This window comes from Lissotriton helveticus, chromosome 1_1 (assembly GCF_964261635.1).
Source record: "Lissotriton helveticus chromosome 1_1, aLisHel1.1, whole genome shotgun sequence".
NCBI lineage: Eukaryota > Metazoa > Chordata > Amphibia > Caudata > Salamandridae > Lissotriton > Lissotriton helveticus.
In genome coordinates, this window is record NC_136057.1 from 196,364,124 (window position 1) to 196,385,797 (window position 21,674).

The following is a 21,674-nucleotide window of genomic DNA, read 5'->3' on the forward strand; positions in this document are numbered from 1 at the left end:
TTAAAGACCTGTGAAGGACTCGGGTGTGGCTGCAATTACACGGTCGCCCGCCCACGACGCTCTCTCAGCCCGGGCTGACACACACGACGGGGGGCTGAAGCCCGGTGAGCCCAATGGATGTTGCGTTCCTGGCTGACAGTCATTCCAGACTCAATAAGCAGCCGGAGGCCGGTCAGTTCTAATGGTACTCAGTATCCCGTTAGTGCACCTGCAGCGTGCACAGTGCACTGAGGGATGGGGTCTATTTCAGCTTCTGTATCAGCTGTCACCACCCCTGCTTACACACTGATGCAGTATATCCCCCTCCCGCACCCCTGGTGACTGGACCAACCAGATAGATCCCAGGTCCAACAGAACAAGCGAGAAGCACCCCAAGAAGCCGGCCCCTCCTTACTAGACAGACGGCAGACACCCGGAGAGGATGGGGCGGGTGACTGGAAGAAACATATTTTTTCATGCACTTATTAAATAGGAAAGCGCATTGGAGGGAAAACGTAAATCCTTTTATTCTGCTCTATAAGGTAAGTGCAGGACGCAACCAGCACCCCAGGGGTTATTATGGCCGAGAATAATGAATAGTGAATAGTGAATTTCTTGCTTTGATTGGGTGAAAGCCGTGAATTGTGAGTGCAGCAGCTGAAGGGAAAGCTCCCTCCGCCCCCAAACCCGTCCCCCATAGCACTGAGCAGGAAGTAATTGAAATGTACGAGGGTCCTTGTGACCTTGAAAAATATATTCCACTTGTCAAATTAACACGACATCCGAGCATGCGCACACCAATGCCCGCATGCGTGGGGAAACATCATTAACAACGAAGGCAGTACTACGCGTAACGTTTACAACGAGGCACTTACCACGTAAACGTCTTTCCAACGCGTATGCCTTCAACGATCGTATTTACCACGAAAAAAAAAACCGAAGGATTAAAAAGGGGGGTTGGGGGGGGTCTCCCCCCCCCCCCCCATAAAAAAACGATCCCGCCGTGCCGAAAAAAACAGTGTCATAAGAGAGGAAGCGGAATAAACTTCCGCTTCCTGAACGACGTGGCAAAGAAGATGAGGGGAAAACGAATTCCGTGGTAACGCATGCGTGGAAAAGGCATGCGTTGCAACGGAATTCGTGGTAACAACATATAACCGCATGCGTGCTCCCGATATCAACAAGGACCTCTGCTATTTTTTACAGAATGTTGGATCTGAACAAAGATCCTCCATAAATTATAAGAAGTGTTGATTATCATCGCCACTCGCAGTGCGAATGAACTTCATCAATCTTGTAAATATGACAATTGTTATTTGGCTATAGTCCTTCTATTTATTACAAGAAATCTTAGGAACATTATGGTGCCTTTACATATGTAACTAAAAGCAGCAACAATATAACGCTGACACGCGCGCATATAGAATAAATACACATTCTCAATCTTACAAAAAAAGATTTTGCCCATGACAATGAAATGGAAGTGTTTGTGGCATTGCAGTGGCTTCTGGGTATGCAAATTTCCCAAAGCGGCTGGTTGTTGTCAGGTAGACTGCCCTCTAGGGACAGCGGATGACACTGCAGCTGCTGCTTAGTGGACGCGTTCAATGTTTCCCTCCTCACTCTCACCCTAAAAAAGAAACGGCGGCAAAGCCATTGGTTTGTCATTTTAATGCTTATTAATTCTTTGGAGGGGGCTCGGGAATGATTACAATATCTTTGGCTGAATCAGTAAACACCGATTGTAATGGGGGCAGTGGTGTTTACTTCATTTACAACATAAGCGCATCAGCGCCTCGTTGGGTGTATCAAGCGCTATACAAAAAGAATTACAATGCAATACAAATCCCAGCCAGGCTCAGCTGAGGAGCCCTTGCAGGTAGGGGGAGTAGTATCGGTCCCATACTCGGTCTGATTGGGTCAGATGAGCAGGAACCCGCAGTCCGAGCAGAGAAACTGGGGGCCTCATTTATGAGGCCGTGCGTGAGTTTTTTCGCATCTGATGCGTCACTTTTTGTGACGCATCGGCGGCGTAAAACATGCGTCGTGTTGCGCACTATTTACAAAGTGACGCATCGAAGCAGATGCGTCACTTTGTAAACCCCTGCGCTACATTTTACCTGCGTCAGGTATAATGTATGCAAAGGGGGCGTTCACACGCAAAAAGCCTCGTAATAGTGACGCAGTGAAATCTGTGAGATTTCACTGCGTCACTTTTAGGACGCTGGTGCGCCAAAATCTTGCGCCTGCCTCACAGCAGGCGTAAGACTGACGCAAGCCCTTTCACATGGGGCTTTCCCCCTGTGAAAGGACGCATTGCTGGAGTTGCGTCACTTTTGTGACACACCCCAGCAATGCGTGACTTTTGCGCTTACAGATACGTCAGAAATACTGACGTATCTGTAACTCCTTGCGACATGATGCGTCATATTATAAATATGATGCATCAATCATGTCGCAGGGAGAGCGCAGTGAAAAGTGATGCATCGCTGTTTTCAGGCAGCGATGCGTCACTTTTCATAAATAAGGCTCCAGATTTGGGGGCTCGGTCGAGGGGCTGCTGCAAGGGGGTGGGGCAACAATGCCACCATCCCTGGCCAGGATCACAAACCCACTTCTTCGCACTTTATAAACAGTAACAGGATTAAATGGAAGAAATCCTTGTTCACTGCTGCAACCCATGACTTCATGAAGGGCACAAACATAAGAAACAGAAATTTGGGCGGGAAGAGGGAGATTAACACAGACAGGGGCGGGAGGGAAAAGAAGCAAAATGGACGGGATATGGTAGACGGCCTGAAAACACGCATGGGGTACTTGCAAAACAAAAATGTTGCTTTTAAATTAAATGCGTTAAAACACCCAAGACCTGTTCTGCAAGTTAATGTTATAAAAGCAAAGACAAGCGGTGCTGCTTTAAAATTAAGGGGCATATCAGCAAGAACCCTGCGTACAATTATTGGTGTTTTATCGGCAGGAAACTGCCGCTAAAACGGTGATAATGGGCTTGCTAATAAGCGTTATAGAATTCCAATAGAAGCCCTGCACATCTAACCTTGGCTTCTATTGGAATTCTATAACGCATATTAGCAAGCCCATTATCGCAGTTTTAGCGGCAGTTTCCTGCCGATAAAACTGCGATAATTTTACGCAGGGTTCTTGCTAATATGCCCCCCAATGCATTAAAAGACCTGTCCTGGAAGTTCAGTTTATAAATGGAGGGCCCGATTCACAGAATGAACTTAAGACTCAATCCTAAACTTACTACTATTTTGGTATTCACAGAATGCACTTACTACTTTTGGCATTCACAGAATGAACGTACTACTTTTTGTATTCACAGAAGTTAGGATTTTGTCTTAAGTTTGTCTTAAGACAGACTTAAGACAGACTTAAGACAGACTTAAGACAGACTTAAGACAAAATCCTAACTTCTGTGAATACCAAAAGTAGTAAGTTCATTCTGTGAATGCCAAAAGTAGTAAGTGCATTCTGTGAATACCAAAATAGTAGTAAGTTTAGGATTGAGTCTTAAGTTCATTCTGTGAAATGGGCCCGATGTGCTGAAAGCAGCGGGGGGCAGGAGGTGAACAGCCAACAAACACCAAATGCAGTGCAGCCTTTGGTAGATTAATTGAAGAGAGGAGGACAAAAATAAAAACTCACAAAGCCACCAAACCCGCAGTCCCGAAGGGGCAAGTGTCACGTAGTGATGTGTGGGGAGAAACACACAGGGGGAGCACAATAACAATGGGGCGTGGGCTCCCGAGGCCACCAATAAACACAATGGCGCAGATTTACAAGCCCCTGCGCCACCAGTATGTCATTTTTTGTGACGTACTGGTGGCGTATTTGAATGTTTCATATTTACAAGTACAGGTAAAGCCACCCTTTCTGGCTTTTCCTGTCCTTGTAAAAATGGCCACTTTACACACAGCATTTTGTGTGGAAGGGGCGTTCCTTGGGTGTTGCTGTGGGTGTTCCCATGCAACACCCATGGAACCAGACACATTCCCAGATTTACGAGGAATCGTAAATCTGGAAAGGCGTGTGAATCCTACACCTCCCCAGGGGAGGCGTAGGGAGGCGCAACGAGGAGAAATGTTTTCATTTCTCCTTGTTTCTTTTTTCCTCTTTCAATCCGTGCTGCATTCTACAGCACTCATTTAAAGAGGAAAATGCCTTGCACCATGGTGCAAGGGTGCCTGCGCCGGTGCATGGCAGCAGTTTGTGTACCAGCGCAGGGGGAAGCACAGAGATGCAACATATTCTTGTAAATATGTTGCATTCCTGTGCTATGAAAGTAACTCAGTGCGGCGCAGCCAAATGGCTTGCGGAATGCACATAGTCACTTTCTTGTGAATTTGCCCCAACATTTCTAAAGCAGAAGCTGAGGCAATCGTAAAAGTAGTGCGCCGAAAGTAACGTATAAGGCCGATCGTGAGATGATCCATGAAATAGGGCCAGTCTCCAGGGCGTGAACAAAACAGCAAAAGGAGGGACAAATGTAACCTAATCACCAACCAAACCAAGGTAATTTAGAAAGGCACATGAAGAAACCAATCACAAGCCATGGGCGTGCTGCTACTCCATACAGTAGAATCACCATGTCAAGAGACAGCGCATGCGCTGCCTAGGCTCCACCTAAAAAGAAATTTGAACGGGCGCCGTTCCAAGGGTCATCACCAGGGGTTCCTTCCATGACGCTGTATATATACCAAGGATGACACTAGGAGCCAGCGGAGTCATGTACAGAGCGCTCTGGTCTTACGACCCATTTATATTTGTTTGTAATGATTATAAATCGCTGGTAAAGCTGCTTGTGAGGCCTGTAGGAGCCTGACTTCTAGCGATACGAGAAAACTTTCCAATATTAGCTTCTTCCACAAGATGCTTTCCACAATCAATCTAGGGCAGAAATTGTGTCTCCCTGAATTGAGCACCATAATGGTTAATTTTTAATATTTTTAGACAATGATTTGGACCTAGACTTTCACAAGATCCTCAAAAAATGTCCTCGAGATATCCTTTTTTGAATTTTTATTTGGATCTACCTGTCTAGCCCTCAGTCAACCGGTCAAGCCAGCTTTGCCACACCTGCCAGCCCGCCACACCTGCCAGCCTCGACCTCCGTCCCGGCCAACTCACTTGGCGTACTAGCCCAGGGGGTACTAGGCATGGCTTATCTTTTCAGCCGCCCCGGTCTGTCAGCTCTGCCCTCCCTCCAGCAGCTGACCAGCCCAGCCCAAAGCGGGGATCCAATCCACAGTCAGCCATTAGCCGGTCAGTCTGCCCGGAACCAATCTGCAGTCAGCCATTTGCCGGTCAGCCTGCGGGGAACCAATCCACAGTCAACCATTAGCCGGTCAGCCTGCGGGGAACCAATCCGGAGTCGCCCATTAGCCTGTCAGCCTGCGGGGAACCAATTTGCAGTCAGCCATTAGCCGGTCAGCCTTGCGCTGGTCGGACCCAGGAGGGTTTCACCACAGGGGGGTCAACTTATTTTATTTTATTTTATTTTATTTATGCGTTTTTATATACCAGAGACTTTACCCGAAGGCGTCAGAGCGCTTCACAATAGGAACAGAAAATTACAAATTAACAAATTACAAAAGCAGACGATAAGTTACATGAGGTAAAAGTGACAATTGTGAGCAAACAAAATACATGAGGTAGCAAACAGTGCAATACAGGAGGAGAGAGTGACAAGTGTGCAGGCTACAAGAGAAAACAAAGTACAAATAGAGGTAATATACTGCAATATATGCTAGAAACTGAGGGGCATATTACCAAGCAATAGCGATAATTATCGCTATTGCTTGGTTAGAGACAAAAATTTACCGCTGAGCTGCGGCGATTTTTATCGCACATAAACCTTGGTATTACCAAGGTTTATCGCAAATGCGATAAAATAAGGCCGCAATGCATGAATATCGCTGAAAAGTCCGCGATATTCATGCATTACCGAGCTAATGCTCTTAGCCATGTTATCCACCTACCATTGGATAACATTGCTAAGAACTGCTCAGGGCAGGTGTTAGCTTTTGGAGATATTCGTGCTTAGCGCAAATATCTCCAAAAGTTGATAATAGGAGATAGCGATGTTAGCGACTGTTTCCAGTCGCTAACATCTTGGCACACCCACTTTGCATGTCATTAGTGATAAATATCACTGACATGCAAAGTGGGGCCCAAGATGGTCGCTATCTCCTACTAGCTGTCGCTAACTGGTGTTAGCAACAGCTAGGTAATAGGGAGATAATTTTATCTCCGCTTTCTTGGCTTTTAAAGCCAAAAAAGCGGAGATAAACCCCCTTGATAATATGCCCCTGAGGCACAAGAACAAACGTTACGTAGGCAATGGTGGCACTTGTGCAAGTATCAAAAGCAAACAAAATGTGAGAGGTAGCAAACAGTGTGTTACAAGCCATGCCAGCCATGCCTTTCGGGCCCGCCGTTCTACCGAGGACGTCAGCCCGGCCGTGAATCATGCTTGACCTGCACGCAAGACCAGCCAGGCCCACTGACCTATGTAAAAAATCGCATAAACAAAGAGATTCTATCAATGTGTGGTGGTTTAAAAAATTTTATATTTATATTTTAGTGGGTGAAAAAAAGTGTAATAACAAACTCTCTCTTCGGGTGGTAAAGATGAGAGCACAATGTGCTTGTTAAAATACCCCTCACACACTAAAAAAATCCTTTAGTGTCATGCTTCATCATTGGGGTCTTCCCGTACCTCTACGGGGCGGGGCGTGCTACGACCTGACGAACTACGCGGGAGCACTTTTAAGGTGACAAGGGCTATGTGACAGTGCAAGGTGAGTGGTGTCAGTGAAGTGTAGGGACCTAATAATGTGTGGGAATTAAAAAGCTAAAAATCCTCTGGCTAGTGGAAAAAAACGATTTATTCACTTCCCTAGCTGGGGACGTTAAGAAGGGGGTTTTGAGGTAGAGCAATTAGCTGACTACCTGGTCTACATGTTTCGTAAGCAGTCCCCTACTGCTTACTCATCAGGACCTTCTAATGGCCCCTACTAGAAAATGCTCGGTTACTAAGTATGATAAGCCTACAGTCCTAAAAACTAGCAGTAAAAATCCACTGTCAGTTTTAGCTTCAGGGCATGAGCTGGCCCAAGGGAAGCAAGATAACATTTATCAAAAAAGTTGACCTAAATGTGGTCTCTGTAAAGAAAAAGGTAAAAAAAAGGGGGAAGAGAGAAAAGCACAAATTTATACAATTGTATCTATAATTTGTCTTTCAGCACCAATTAATATTAGTGCCACTAGTCCCACTTGTCATTCATATTAGCCCAACTGATAAAGAATATACTTGAGACTTTATGGACAAAGAGATGGTTCAATTTGCCATCCCCTAGATGCTCGTGTTTCTTGTTGACCGAACATCATGTAGCCCCCTGTAATTAGGGCTGGTTTCATCTCAACACACGCACGCTCATAACTCAATGCACACATTAGCACCACACAGGGATTTAAAACGAGGGACCCGATTTATGTTCGTGAAATTCAATTCCAACATTATTGTTTAAAAACAGTCATTAAAGTCCCCATTTGGCACACCCCAGTTTTTTCATAGGTTTGAATACATACTGCTGTGGCGCATGTTGTATGCCCCATGAGCTGACAGATGGTGGGTGTTCGCCGCGGTAATCTGTAAGAGAGAAGCCGCGCCCTTCACGTCAAAAAAACACACACACAACACAAACATATGGGTTGCTGTCTCAGGGGCCAATTGTTTAAAGACTTTGGTCAGAGTCTGTTACTCACAGTGTCCGCATAAGTATAATGCCTTACTCCTACCCGTACTGCCGCTCTGAAGATTAGTTGCGTCTGGAGTTTAGCAGTTATATCAGCTCCGTTAATCGCCGTGGTCGCGTTGGATGTGCTGGCAAGACTAGCGCGCTAACCCCAAAATGGCCGCCGTCGATGGAACAGAGGGTGGTGCATTCCCGGAAGTCTTTCTTCCGTTTCTATTTCGTTGCCGAAAGATCGGAGCCCAGACATTCTTATATATGTATATATGCTCTAGACTCCTTGTTAACTATTATCGGTCGATTAGATGAGTCCAGATGACAGTTCTAATGGTGTCTATAGTGGCTGACACTCGTATTTGGCATAAATATACAAAAATATACAACTAGCTTTTATGAAGCTGTATTGACACTGTAGGGGTCAGAATCAATAAAACGATCATGGTTGTGACGATGTCTGAGGTAACTGACCCTAGTGTAGAATCTGGCATTTGGCGGACTGATCAAGGGCTGAGTAGATTTATAAAAAATTATATTTATAAAAAGGTTTACTGCGGACATTGTGATTAAGGTGAATGAACTTTACAGCAATATTATAGTATTGCGTGGTATTTATTAACTGAATGGTGTTATTTAGAAAAAAGGGGGGGTTGTTTCCCTAGACCTAAGGGAGGTAAACTCCCCAGACGTGGCAGCAGAGCTGTATTTGGACTATATCTATGGTCATAATCAAACACGGCTTTATATCCATCGTTGGGCTCTTGGGGGTGGCCAAAGTTTTTAGTAAAACACATAGGGAAGGAAGTGCCCATCAGTGGACAGTAGGTGTACAGGATCTACAGCTGACCCCACGGTATTTCATCGTTTAACCCATGCTTATTGGACTGGACACGAAAAACCCATCTTTGTTCCTTTTCCAGTAGATGATTCTCGTTGTCAATCTGTTCTATCACAGTCCAGGTTATGTCCTCAGGTTTGTGCCCACTCTCCAGGAAGTGATTGGTTAGTTTTGTACTTGACTTCTTGCATTTGATTGTACTCTTGTGCTCACCTATTCTTGTCTTTACCGCCCTGCTGGTCATGCCGATGTACTCAAGATTGCAGGGGCAGGTGACTAAATATACAACATTGGAACTATTGCAGTTGCTGAAGCTTCTCTGCTCCCATTTTGTCCCATTGTTGAAAGTTAGTGTTTTGCTCTTTTTGGTGAGACAGCATACCTTGCATCCTCCACATGGGTAGTGTCCCTGTACAAAACTGGAGTTGCCTTGGGTATTAACCTTGATTTCCTTAGGTCTGGTGTGCACCAGTATATCTCTCACACTCTGTGCTCTTTTGTGTGAAAACATGGGTTTCGGGATTGCAAGACCTCCGCTGTTTAGAATCTTCCAATTCTTATTAATGATCTTGATTACTTGATCCGAACTCGTGTTATACGTGGTAACACATATGGGTCTCTGCACTTCCACTTTTGTCACTTTCTCCTCAAGGAGGCTCTCTCTGCAGTTGTTCCTGGCTCTTTTGTAAGCTTTATCAATGATCCTTTGAGGGTAGTTCCTCGTTTGTAGCTTCTTCCGTAAATCATTGGACTGTGATTTAAAGTTGGCAATCTCGGTGCAATTCCTGCGAAGTCGCAGGAACTGGCCGTAGGGTAAGTTGTCCCTCAGATGTCTAGGATGGAAGCTTTGGTACATCAAAAGACAGTTCTTTGAGGTGCCTTTAAAGTGTGTAGTTGTCATTAACCTGCCATTTTTGGGAAAAATGTTAAAATCAAGAAATACCAGATTGTTATTGGTAGTGACACTGTTAAAATAAAGCTTTGGGTCGGGGACAATCGATATTTGCCCGGCGGTATTGCCTCTGTGACCCTCTAGTTATTTAATCAATGAAGAGGCAGGCGCTGGAGACTGGAAAGCAGGAAACAAGGTTTTTATTCTCTCCGGAGGAGAACACGGCAAAACGGACAGCAGGTATCGTTCTGAGGTGCTCTAACTTATGTTTGAGGCCTGGCCCCTTATATACAGTGTTTGCGGTTTTTATTACAGTTTACATACATATGATAAAGCTTTGATGTACGGAAAGACATTCCCGGAATCCCCCCTTCGGGCCCGTTCCCACACACATTTACAGTTGAAGTCCCCACCCTAGTCACAACAGGTGATGAGTATCGCGCAGCTGGATATTCCGCCGATTCATGGAATGTGGGGGTCGATCGGATCTCATGGGGAGGGGGCTTTGATCAACCCGGGGATCCTTTGATGGGGGAAGCTTTCTATTGTGCGGGGAGGGGCAAGGAATAGTATCGGCAGAGCTGGGTGTCAGCCTGGGAACGGGGAAGACAAACGGGCACACGGGGAAAAGGGGGTTTGCATCTAAGGGCCGGGGATCATGAAAGGGAAGAAGGGAGGTGTCGCGCTGGGAACGGGATGAGGGCCTGGGGCAGAGCAGCGCCGAAGAGGGGTTTATGATTCAAGGCAGGTGCAAGCAGGGGGTTGGTCAGCGTGCAGGCTTAGTGAGGGCGAAGGGCTATGTCAGGGGCCAGCGGCATGCAAAAGGGTTCGTTCTGATCAGGGCATCTTAAAATGGCGGGTGCGCACGACAAAAGTGTGGCATCAGGGGAAGAGGCAAGATGGCGCAGATAATGTTCACCAAACCGTACTAATTTTCAACAACACTGGTAAATTTCAGGAACTCGTCTTGATAGTTGAGCCACGTGAGGAACTGCTGCGCTATGTAAAAAATCACCATCCAGCCGGTTTGACACACTGCACAGTGAGCCACCCAGCAGTCCAGACGTTCATCCACTAAAAACGTGTGACGTTACCGTCATCTCTTCCGTCACTGCTCGAGAGTTTCATCGCCACACAAAGTGCAATGATTGCATCCCAGCTGACCGTTCTCCCTCTAGGGACATTTAAGTGAACTGCACTTGATCTGAGCCAAATGGCTGCGAAGCAATCGCCACACAGAGGGGCATATTATCAAGGGGGTTTATCTCCGCTTTTTAGGCTTAAAAAGCCAAGAAAGCGGAGATAAAATTATCTCCCTATTACCTAGCTGTCGCTAACACCAGTTAGCGACAGCTAGTAGGAGATAGCGACCATCTTGGGCCCCACTTGGCATGTCAGTGATATTTATCACTAATGACATGCAAAGTGGGCGTGCCAAGATGTTAGCGACTGGAAACAGTCGCTAACATCGCTATCTCCTATTACCAACTTTTGGAGATATTCTCGCTAAGCGCGAATATCTCTAAAAGCTAACACCTGCCCTGAGCAGTTCTTAGCCATGTTATCCAATGGGAGGTGGATAACATGGCTAAGAGCATTAGCTCGGTAATGCATGAATATCGCTGACTTTTCAGCGATATTCATACATTGCGGCCGTTTTTTATCGCATTTGCGATAAACCTTGATAATTTCTGGCGATGCTTAGCGTTAAAAAATTCGTTGCTAAGCATCGTTAGCGATAAATATCGCTTAACGTTGGTAATATGCCCCATTGTTCCCAGCAAGCACTCATACAAAGCAATTATTATTATTACTAATCCGACAAGCTTTTTGGACAGATTTGTAGTAGTGCAGATAAATGATGTCCTGTTCCTGTAACAAATTTATATAATGAATTGAATGGATTTTATAGTCCTAATCGTGGTATATAAACTGCTTCCTTGGTAAGTGTTGGGCAGTGGCAGGCAGGGAATCAAGGAGACCGCTATCATTTCATGTTCTGCATAAAAATGCACATTTAAGTCGTTCCAAGCAGATGTTTCTGGCACGTTGTGTAACTATTTCAGGAAGCATCTAAAGGCGCCTAATTCGCCTGGATTCTGTCCCTTTATTTTCATGGTATGGATTGCACGTAGGTGGGAGGTTGTCATTTAATATCGAGTCTATATCATATGCGGGCTGTAAATGCACATATGTATGTGTGAAAACCATTAAAATCAGACCGCTTCGTCCCACTCTGTACATCAGGGGCCTCATTTATGAGGCCTTGCTTCAGTTTTGCGCTGCTGATGCGTCACTTTTTGTGACGCATCGGCGGCGTAAAACATGCGCCTCGTTGCGCCATATTTAAAAAGTGACGCATCTAGGTAGATGCGTCACTTTTTAAACCCCTGCGCCACATTATACCTGCGTCAGGTATAATGTATGCAGAGGGGGCGTTCCCCCGCAAAAAGCCTTGTAATAGTGACGCAGTGAACTCTATGAGATTTCACTGCGTCACTTTTAGGATGCTGTTGCGTCAAAATCTTGCGCCTGCCTCACAGCAGGCGTAAGACTGACGCAAGCCCTTTCACAAGGGGCTTTCCCCATGTGAAAGGACGCATTGCTGGAGTTGCGTCACTTTTGTGACACACTCCAGCAATGCGTCACTTTTGCGCTTACAGATACGTCAGAAATACTGACGTATCTGTAACTCCTTGCGACATGATGCGTCATACATTAAATATGACGCATCATTGGTGTCGCATGGAGTGCGCAGTGAAAAGTGACGCATCGCTGATTTCACGCAGCGATGCGTCACTTTTCATAAATAAGGCCCCAGATGTGTTAGCGCCGACTTAGCCCAGTTACCATGTGCTTTTTGTTGATTTAAGCATAATTCAGAAACTCTTTGAGAAGATGTGTTTGAACTGAGGGGAAGCCATGGTAGTAAGAGCTCCACGCCTCTTTGTACAACAAGAATTTCTACTTACCAATAGAAGTGAAATATTACCTCAGAATGTGACTGCTCGCAGCTGCTGGTTTCCACGGAGGGACCTTCTTCTGGTTCCGACGGCTATTGTAGAAAAAAGGGGGTGGGGGGTTGTTGTTTTTGGAAAGAAAGGCATGGGGCTGCCATTGTCTGCTTCTCCAGGGGAGAAAAAGTGCAAGCCGACTATAGTAAAAGCGTGCCGTGCTTGCAAAATTACTAAATAAGCAATACATATAAAAGGGGCAAGTTCAGAAGAAAATAAAGGCATGCGGTCACGCGCTGCCAAATAAAACAAGTGGCGCGCACGTCACGCCAGTGTGGGCACAATTCTAGCTCCTCCCACGGCCTATTGGTGTCGATTACGTGCTTGTTATGTTATGTTATGTTAAATGGCACTTTTTGAGCGCACTGAAACCCGAAGGTTTCCTGGCGCTTGCTGACAGAGCATGTGTAGAGTGACAAAGAGAGATTACCCAGAGAGAGTGAACAGGAAAGTTTTGAGAAGTTTCCTGAACTGAAAAAGGGAACCACTGGATTTAATGGCCTGGGGAAGGGGGTTCCAGAATTTAGGGGCAAGGAGAGAAAAACGACGGCTCCCGAATTTATTGGTTTTGAATTTGGGAGTGACAAGTAGGTGATGGTGAACTGAACGGAGGGAACGTGAAGGTCGATACAGAGTGAGCAGGGAGTTAAGAAAAGCGGGGCAGGGGCAGTGAAGAGATTTGAAATCCATGCAGCCCGTCTTAAAGGCTGCCCTCTCCTCAACTGGAAGCCAATGGAGCTTGCGGAGCAAGGGCTTCGCAGATTGCCACCTAGGGATCTTAAAGATAAAACGGGCCGCCAGATTCTGCATGACCTGGAGACGACACAAAAGAAATCGGGGGAGTGCGTGATAAAGAGAGTTAGAAAAGTCGAGGTGAGAGAGATCAAGGGACATGACGACCTGACACAGAGCCGCATGTGGAAGTAGGTGCCTGATCTTCCGGATCTTTCGGAGTTGGAACATGCACGAAGAGACCGTGGCACCCACTTGAGCTTTAAGTGACAGCTCCGCGTCGATCGTCACCCCCAAGCTCTTAACTGCCTTGACTGGTGTGGGAGGGGGACCAAGATCAAGGGGCCAGAACTGCGGGCCCCAGTATGCAGCACTCGAACCAGGGAGAAGCAGCTCAGTCTTTCCAGGGTTGAGCTTTAATTGGTTTTGATTCATCCATTGTTGGATATGGGTCATAACGGCGTGAAAGTTGTTGACCGCCTGTGGAGAATCAAGTGGAAAGACGAGCTGCAAATCATCCGCATAATTGAAGACTGTGACATCCCAATTATGGAGCGAGCAAATTAAAGGACGAAGGTATAGGTTAAATAATAAAGGGGAAAGTGAGGAGCCTTGGGGGACTCCGCAAGTGGTAGGAGACTTCGGCGCAGTGAAGGGACCCAAACGTACAGCTTGTGACCTGCCTGTGAGGAATGACTCGACCCACCTAAGAGCTGAGCCCTGAATGCCAGCCTGTCCGACACGGTGGAGAAGAATGTCATGATCCACCGTGTCGAACGCGGCCGACAGGTCCAGAAGTACAAGGGCCTGTGGTCTTTTTGCATCTGCATTCCCTCTCAAAGTATCCATAACTGCCAGGATAACAGCTTCCGTGGAATGGGCCGGCCTGAAGCCGGCCTGATTAGGCTCAAGGAAGCAAGAGCTCTCGATAAAGTTGGAAAAGCACCGGGTGACATGGGCTTCGAGAAGTTTTGACAAATAGGGCAGCAGGGATATTGGTCGGTAGTTAGAAAGTTCGGCAGGGTCCGCCCCTGGTTTTTTCAAGAGCGGCACGAGGATTGCTTCCTTGAAGGAGCTAGGGACTGCGCCAGAGATAAGGGATGCATTCAGGAATGGTAATATGCATTGTGGTAGCTTAAGACAAATGTCCCGCAGTACTGAAGGAGGGCAATGGTCGTTCGGTGAGCCAGATCTTACACGAGTAGCTAATTCCGCTAAGGCGGGAGGATCTATGATAGGGAGCTGAGTGAGGGATAGAAGATTATCAGGGGAAACATCAGGGAATGGTGACTGTGGGATAGGAATGATAGAGTCTTTTATTTTGATGATCTTCTCAATGAAGAAGAGATTGAGGGCATCACAGGTCTCCTTAGTCGGAGTTTGCGCTGAGAGGGTCCTATCATCAGTGGTCAGCTCGTTCATAATCTTGAACACTTCTCGAGATTTATTGGTAGCAGAGAAGATTCTGTCGGAGATATGCTCCGATTTAGCTGAGAGAATAGCTAATTTGTATTCTCTGCGGGCTGCCACGTATCTCCGTCTAGATGACTTAGAGTAATCCCGTCTCCATGTGCGTTCCAATTGGCGGACCTCAAGTTTTAGTTGCTTGAGGTTGTCAGAGAACCACCTGTTGGCGTTAGGATGTCTGGTGCTGGGGAACTTAATTAATGGGGCAAATTGATCACTGGCCCCTTTTAACCAGCTACCGATATCAGTGTCCATCCTATTAACATCATCATGGGTGCCGATAATAGGGCGAGTGGTGGCCAGGGTTGCTAAAAATCCCTTTGAATCGTAGTTGTTCCATTTGCGTGAGGAACCGCCTGCCATCAGGGGGGGCTTAGTCCACCCACTGAGAGTGATGGTAGTGTCAATAATATGGTGGTCCGACCACGCGCATGGAAATATAGAAGGCTGAGAAAGGGTAAGATGTGTAGTCCAAACATGATCTAATATGTGACCTTTGATTTGAGTAGGTGAAGAAATATGTTGAGTCATGTTCAGACTTGTAAGGGTCTCAGATAGTGCCGTGGCATGTGCACCTGCATTGGCATCATTAAACCAGTAATTAAAATCCCCGAAAAGGGCAAAGCTAGGATGTGAGGTCAGAAGAGCAGTCACCTGTTCGCATAAATTCTCGGAGAAGTCCGGCATAGAACGTGGAGGGCGATATAGCAGAGCGAAAGTGAAAGCCCCGGCTTCCGTTCCTAGACTAATGTCTAATCAGATTCTCTACTTGTGATAATGCAGAAGAGGACGAAGAAATAAGATGGAATTGTTTTGAGATGATAGCCGCCACGCCACCTCCAGGGTGACCAGGGGGCCGGTCAGCGTGGAGGATAAAATAATCTGGAGGGAAGGCAGCCAGGATGTCGGGAAGGGAATCCTCCGTAAGCCAGGACTCGGTCAGCAAAAGTAAGTCAGGTTTTTCCTGCGTCCACAAGATAAAAATATCTGTCTGGTGTCTCACCATAGAGCGGGTATTTAGATATAACACCCGAATGGAAGTGTGGTTCTCTGGTGGAACTATCGGAGGAGTGCGGGGCCATGAGGGAAGGGGGAGGTGCGAAGGATACCAAAAGCAGTGAGCTTCCCCATGGTGGATAATGAGGGTACATGGCAGGGTAAATTAAAATCCGAGAGTTGCCTAGCTGAGTATGAAATAAAATGACTAGCATCCCCTGCCCCTTGGCCCGGCCGGCCGCGGACGGGCGCAGACGGGCTGAACTCAGGCGCAACTCTGGCGCGCCTACGACACGCCCGCTGCGCTCATCCGCTGCGCTGACACATAGTGGCCGTTTAAATAGAGGAGTAACGAGGGGGGTGTGGCAAAGATCCAATGCGCCGGCCAACCCAACCCAAGATGGCGCCCGCTGAAAGCCCGCCCCAACAATCAGCCCTCAGCCGGCCGCGTAGCCTCTGTAAAGAGAAAGCAGGGTAAGTAACCTATTAACTTTGAAGTCAGGTTAGTTAGGAGTCACAATAATAATGGCCAAAGATAAAATAAACGCCGCTGCTCGCAATCAGCAGGACGAAGGGTAAAATGACACAGCAGCTCTCCAGCTATCGCGCGCTAGCCCTCTGCCACCGGGCAGGGTCGCAATCGCTGGGAGAAGGGAATGCTTGCTCCTAAATAGAGGATTAACGAGGGGGGTGTGGAAAAGATCCAATGCGCCGGCCAACCCAACCCAAGATGGCGCCCGCGGCCACTGAAAGCCCGCCCCAACAATCAGCCCTCAGCCGGCCGCCTAGCCTCTGTAAAGAGAAAGCAGGGTAAGTAACCTATTAACTTTGAAGTCAGGTTAGTTAGGAGTCACAATAATAATGGCCAAAGATAAAATAAACGCCGCTGCTCGCAATCAGCAGGACGAAGGGTAAAATGACACAGCAGCTCTCCAGCTATCGCGCGCTAGCCCTCTGCCACCGGGCAGCGTCGCAATGCAAAAGATTGAAGACTCCTGCTGTACAGGGACCTCACTCTGCGGGCTGTACATTTTGCATCTGACTACAGGGACACCTAGTAACGAGCTGGGGTACTGCACCCCACGCTTCTAACGCAAGGCTGCAGCCTGTTGTGCTCATTTTCCAAACAAAATGAGTAGATGAAGAAATCATTGGTGCGGGAGAAGAGGAAATGTTGTTATGTTTTCAGTTCCACATTCATGACGTTTTTAATTATGATGAGAACATTTTATTATAATGTAGTTTGGAAACTTAAGGGGGCATATTACCAACGATTAGCGATATTTAACGCTAACGAGGCTTAGCAATGAATTTTTTAACGCTAAGCATCGCCGGAAATTATCGCAGAGATAACTTGCTATTAGCAAGGTTTATCTCAGAGGTGATAAAAATCCTCACGCTAACTGCCAAATGAGAGATTATCACTGGAAAACCAACGATAATCTCTCAAAGTTTGGAGTTAGCTTGATGATAGGGGCTCACAAACTTAGCCATGATATCCACCTTCCATAGGATATCATGGCTAAGTCAGGAAAATAACAGGTGTAAAAAAAGCAGTGCTAACCGCGGTTAGCACTGCTTTTTTTATCACTAACCGGGTTAGCGAAATCCTTGATAATAGGAGAAATGTCGCTTAACAACATTTCTCCTATTATTTTTCTCGGGAACGCCCCCTTTGCATCTCATTAGAGATGCAAGGGGAAGCGTAGAGAAAAAGGGTGCTAACATGCGAATTTGCGTGTTAGCACCCTGTTGCTGATAGGGAGATAATTTTATCTCCGCTTTCTTGGCTTTTAAAGCCAAAAAAGCGGAGATAAATCCCTTGATAATATGCCCCAAGGTTCGTGGGTGGCACCACCCGCGAAGCCAGAAAGCACAAATAAATGGACATATTTGTCAACAGGTGAGAGAGATTTTGGGGTATATTATCAAGGGGTTTATCTCCGCTTTTTTGGCTTTAAAAGCCAAGAAAGCGGAGATAAAATTATCTCCCTATTACCAAGCTGTCGCTAACACCAGTTAGCGACAGCTAATAGGAGATAGCGACAATCTTGGGCCCCGCTTTGCATGTCAGTGATATTTATCACTAATGACATGCAAAGTGGGCGTGCCAAGATGTTAGCGACTGGAAACAGTCGCTAACATTGCTATCTCCTATTACCAACTTTTGGAGATATTCGCGCTAAGCGCGAATATCTCCAAAAGCTAACACCTGCCCTGAGCAGTTCTTAGCCATGTTATCCAATGGGAGGTGGATAACATGGCTAAGAGCATTTGCTCGATAATGCATGAATATCGCTGACTTTTCAGCGATATTCATGCATTGCGGCCGTTTTTTATCGCATTTGCGATAAACCTTGCTAATAGCAAGGTTTATCTGCGATAAAAATCGCCGATGTGCGGCGATAATTTTTGTCTCTAAACAAGTTAGAGACAAAAATTATCGCTAGTTGTTGGTAATATACCCCTGCGTGTATAACGCACTGGACACTCGGAACAGGCATGAATCCTTTTTTGCAGAGCCAAGTAACAAAACAATTCAACAAAAAAAAGAGAGGGGCGCCCTTTATGCAGCCAATCAACAAGAAGGCTAGGTTCCATTATAGGATATCCGTGCAGGAAATGACGTCTGAAGGGATAACAATCCTCTTAGAACTTTGCATGCCCAGAATCCTTTGCGAAGAAAAAAACAATGGTTTTATTCTCGTCTGAATGCATACGTTCTTTAAGAATAACATATGTTATTAATGCTACCTTAATTCATTATATGTAATGATGTTTTCGTAAGGTGCAATTAAACAACCATAATATCAGAGTGGTATAAGTTGTGTTCCAAACCTTCTTCTATGATGTTATTATTGTCAAAATGGTTTAGTTTCCCTCTCGTTTCTGGGTTTCTGTCACTGTACTGCGTGTGATGGTGTTGAACCTCATATATAGAGAGAAATTTTTGTAATGTCTCTGCGTGGTAGAGACTCGGTTCATTGATGATGAAAGTGGAGCTTTGAACGATGTGTATAGTTTAACTCGTACTGTAAGGTGCTAATCTCCCCGTGCCTTGATGTATAAACGGAACCGGGGGTCATGTAAGGCGCTCCAATACCTTCAGGTCGAATTCGCGCTATATAAAATATGCACACAAAAAAAAATTATAACATGGCTCTGCTATGTTTGTTCAGGTCTGACCTATGGCGCTTGTGCCCCAGGATCGTCTGTTGTATGTACTTTGTGGGCACTGGAGTATTGTTACAGAATTGTTTGCTTCTGCGCTTTCTGATTAGGGACTTTGGGGCAGATTTACAATAAAGTGACTCATGGGCATGTTACCAAGGGTGGCGATAGGCAATTATCGCCGGTTTAGCGGCCGTTTTCGGCCGCAAAGCGGCGATGATTCTATCGCTGTATTGGCAAGCTGTCGCTAACTGATGTTAGCAGCAGCTTTTAGGCGATAGCGAGCGGTTTGGGGCCCGCTTTAAATGTCAGCGATATTTATTGCTAATGAGATGCAAAGTGGGCGTACCCAACCTGTTAGCGACTGAAAGCAGTCGCTATCGCCTATTAGCAAGGCAGGCGTAGCGATGGAAATATTGCCCCTGTCGCCAAAAACTAACGCCTGCTCAGACCAGTTCTTAGCCATGTTATCCAATGGGATGTGGATAACATGGCTAAGATCATTTTGTTGCTAATGCATGAATATCGCTGTATTCTCAGCGATATTCACGAATTTTGCCGCTATCGCTGGATATTTTAGCACAATGGAGAAAAACGTTGCTAATAGCATGTTTTCTCCGCTAACATATCCAGCGATAAAAGCAGCGATAAAAAAATCGTCGCTAAGCCTATTTAGCCATAAATAGCGCTACTTGTTGGTAATATGCCCCTCAGTGTGGAACACATGCCATTTGGCCGTGCCGCACGGAGTCACTTTCAATGCACAGGGATACAACATATTTACAACAATATGTCGCATCTCTGTGCTTCTCCCTGCGCTGCCGCAAAACTGCTGCCATGCGCCGGTGCAGGCACCCTTGCACCATGGTGCAAGGATGCCTGCGTGGTGGGGAGATTGTTTTTGAGCAGGAAGGGTTCCCTTCCTGCACAAAAACAATCTAAAATGCCGTTTTTCAACTTCTATGTATGCTGCATTAGCATACATAGAAGTAAAAAAAGTCATTGTTTCAATGATTGTTTATGTGCAGGAAGGGAACCCTTCCTGTACATAAAACAATCATTAAGGTGATTTCCTCTTTTTATGTGTGCTACAGAATGCAGCACACATGGAAAGAGGAAAAGAAAACTAGAAGAAATTAATACATCTCTCATCGTTTCGCCTCCCTACACCTTCCCTTGCAAGGCGTAGCATTCACACACATTTTTTCAAGATTTGCAATTCCTCGTAAATCAGGAAATGTGTCTGGTTCTATGGGCGTTGCACGGGAACACCCACAGCAACACCCATGGAACAACCCTTTCACGCAAAGTACTGCGTGCTAAGGGGCCATATTTACAAGGAAAGGAAAAGTCATGCAGGGTTGCTTTTCCTGTCCTTGTAAATATGGAGCAGTAAAAAGGGCCACCAGTGCATCACAAAAGGTGACACACTAGTGGAGCAAAGGGGCTTGTAACTCTGCCTCTTAATTTCACCATTTTTAGGTCAAGCTTAGATCGACCTGTTTGGCAAACCCACTGATTGCTATTGGTTACTAATTACGGCATTCCGAAATGCTGGCTTCTTATTGGTACTTTTCTGTCAAAGTCCTTTGTGTGTTTACTTCTCTTTCCGATGATTTCAATCTGGAACATATTAGTTGGCCATTGTTAGACTTGTCAGCCCTTTGGGTGGTCCCTCCTCATTATTATTTATTTTATCCCCTTTTTGGCCTCTGAATTTTACCTGGGTGTCCACTATATATTTTTTTATCTGGATGTTGACTTTTAAGTCTCTGGGCGCCTTATTTACACTTATTGGCAGTGAGGTGCAGGTGCTCCTTTAAAATGGAGGTAGAGCAGTTACCCTCACAAAATGGTGGCCTGTCAACTGTCAAAATTTTACCTCAGAGTCATAGGCTAGCATTAGGTAGATCTCGAACCTTCTGGTCTTTTCTGGTGACGTGGGCCTAGGTTATACAAGGGAGTTCTTTTAGTCGGCCATTTTGGGTTCATGATAAGGCTGGCCGGAGTGCAGGCTGTGGCGTCAGGGGGATAGGGCCGTGAGTGGGTTGACTTCTCCTGAGGGTTGCTTCCTCACCGCTGCCACTGCCCCCCTACGCCCCCCTACTCATAGACCTGGCCCTGCCTAGAGATTCCCTGGTGATCCTTGTCCCCGGTGTCTCCACAGAAAAGGGAAGAGTGGTCGCTTTTGCTGAAAGGTTCTTGAGTAAAAGTTGGGGCTCTGACTGAGCGAAAAGTACTGCCCATGGGACCTGTGGGAGTGAGAGCTTCCTGGGGACACTGGTCGTTTTCAAGGGGGTGGGAAGGAAGAACAAGGAGACTGTGAAACTTCGATCCCTCCCACGTCCTCAAGTTATCCCCTCTCCTTTGCCAACTTGCCCCTCTCACCTGTTACATTGGGGCTGGGAGTGGCTGCGTGTGTGTTGCGACCCCCCCCTTCGTAGAGTGAGGAGCCACTAGTCTGCTGCCTCTTCCTGAGGTGAAGGTGACAGAAGCAATAGTGTGGCCTTCCAGCGTCCCCTCATATGCGCAGGCCCAGAGGAGGGCTTGATGGCTTTTCCGAGGGGGTGGGGCCGCACCACAGACGCTTCTTCCCCGGGCAGGACCAGTGAAGCGCGGCTGTGCGGAAGAAAGGTGCGGTAGCTGTGGTAACGTAGCCGAGCCGTATCAATTTCAGCTGCGGAGTACCATTGAAGCGTCCCCTTTGCAGCGCAGGCCCAGTGTGTAAGTCGGCCTTGTCTGTGAGGGGAAGGAGACGCTTAATCCAGTGACTGCCGGGGAAGGTGTGAACTCTCTCAGCTGCTCGTGTCGGC

The 21,674-nt window shown here is 46.5% G+C and overlaps 1 long non-coding RNA gene across 1 annotated transcript in view; it reads left to right on the plus strand.

The window, feature by feature from the left end:
• Window positions 1–426: 426 nt before the first annotated feature.
• LOC144768517 (uncharacterized) overlaps window positions 427–21,674 on the plus strand; it is a 46,500-nt gene continuing 25,252 nt past the window's right edge. Inside the window, exon 1 of the long non-coding RNA XR_013598558.1 lies at window positions 427–521. This is a non-coding gene — a long non-coding RNA (uncharacterized LOC144768517). The remainder of the gene's footprint in view (window positions 522–21,674) is intronic.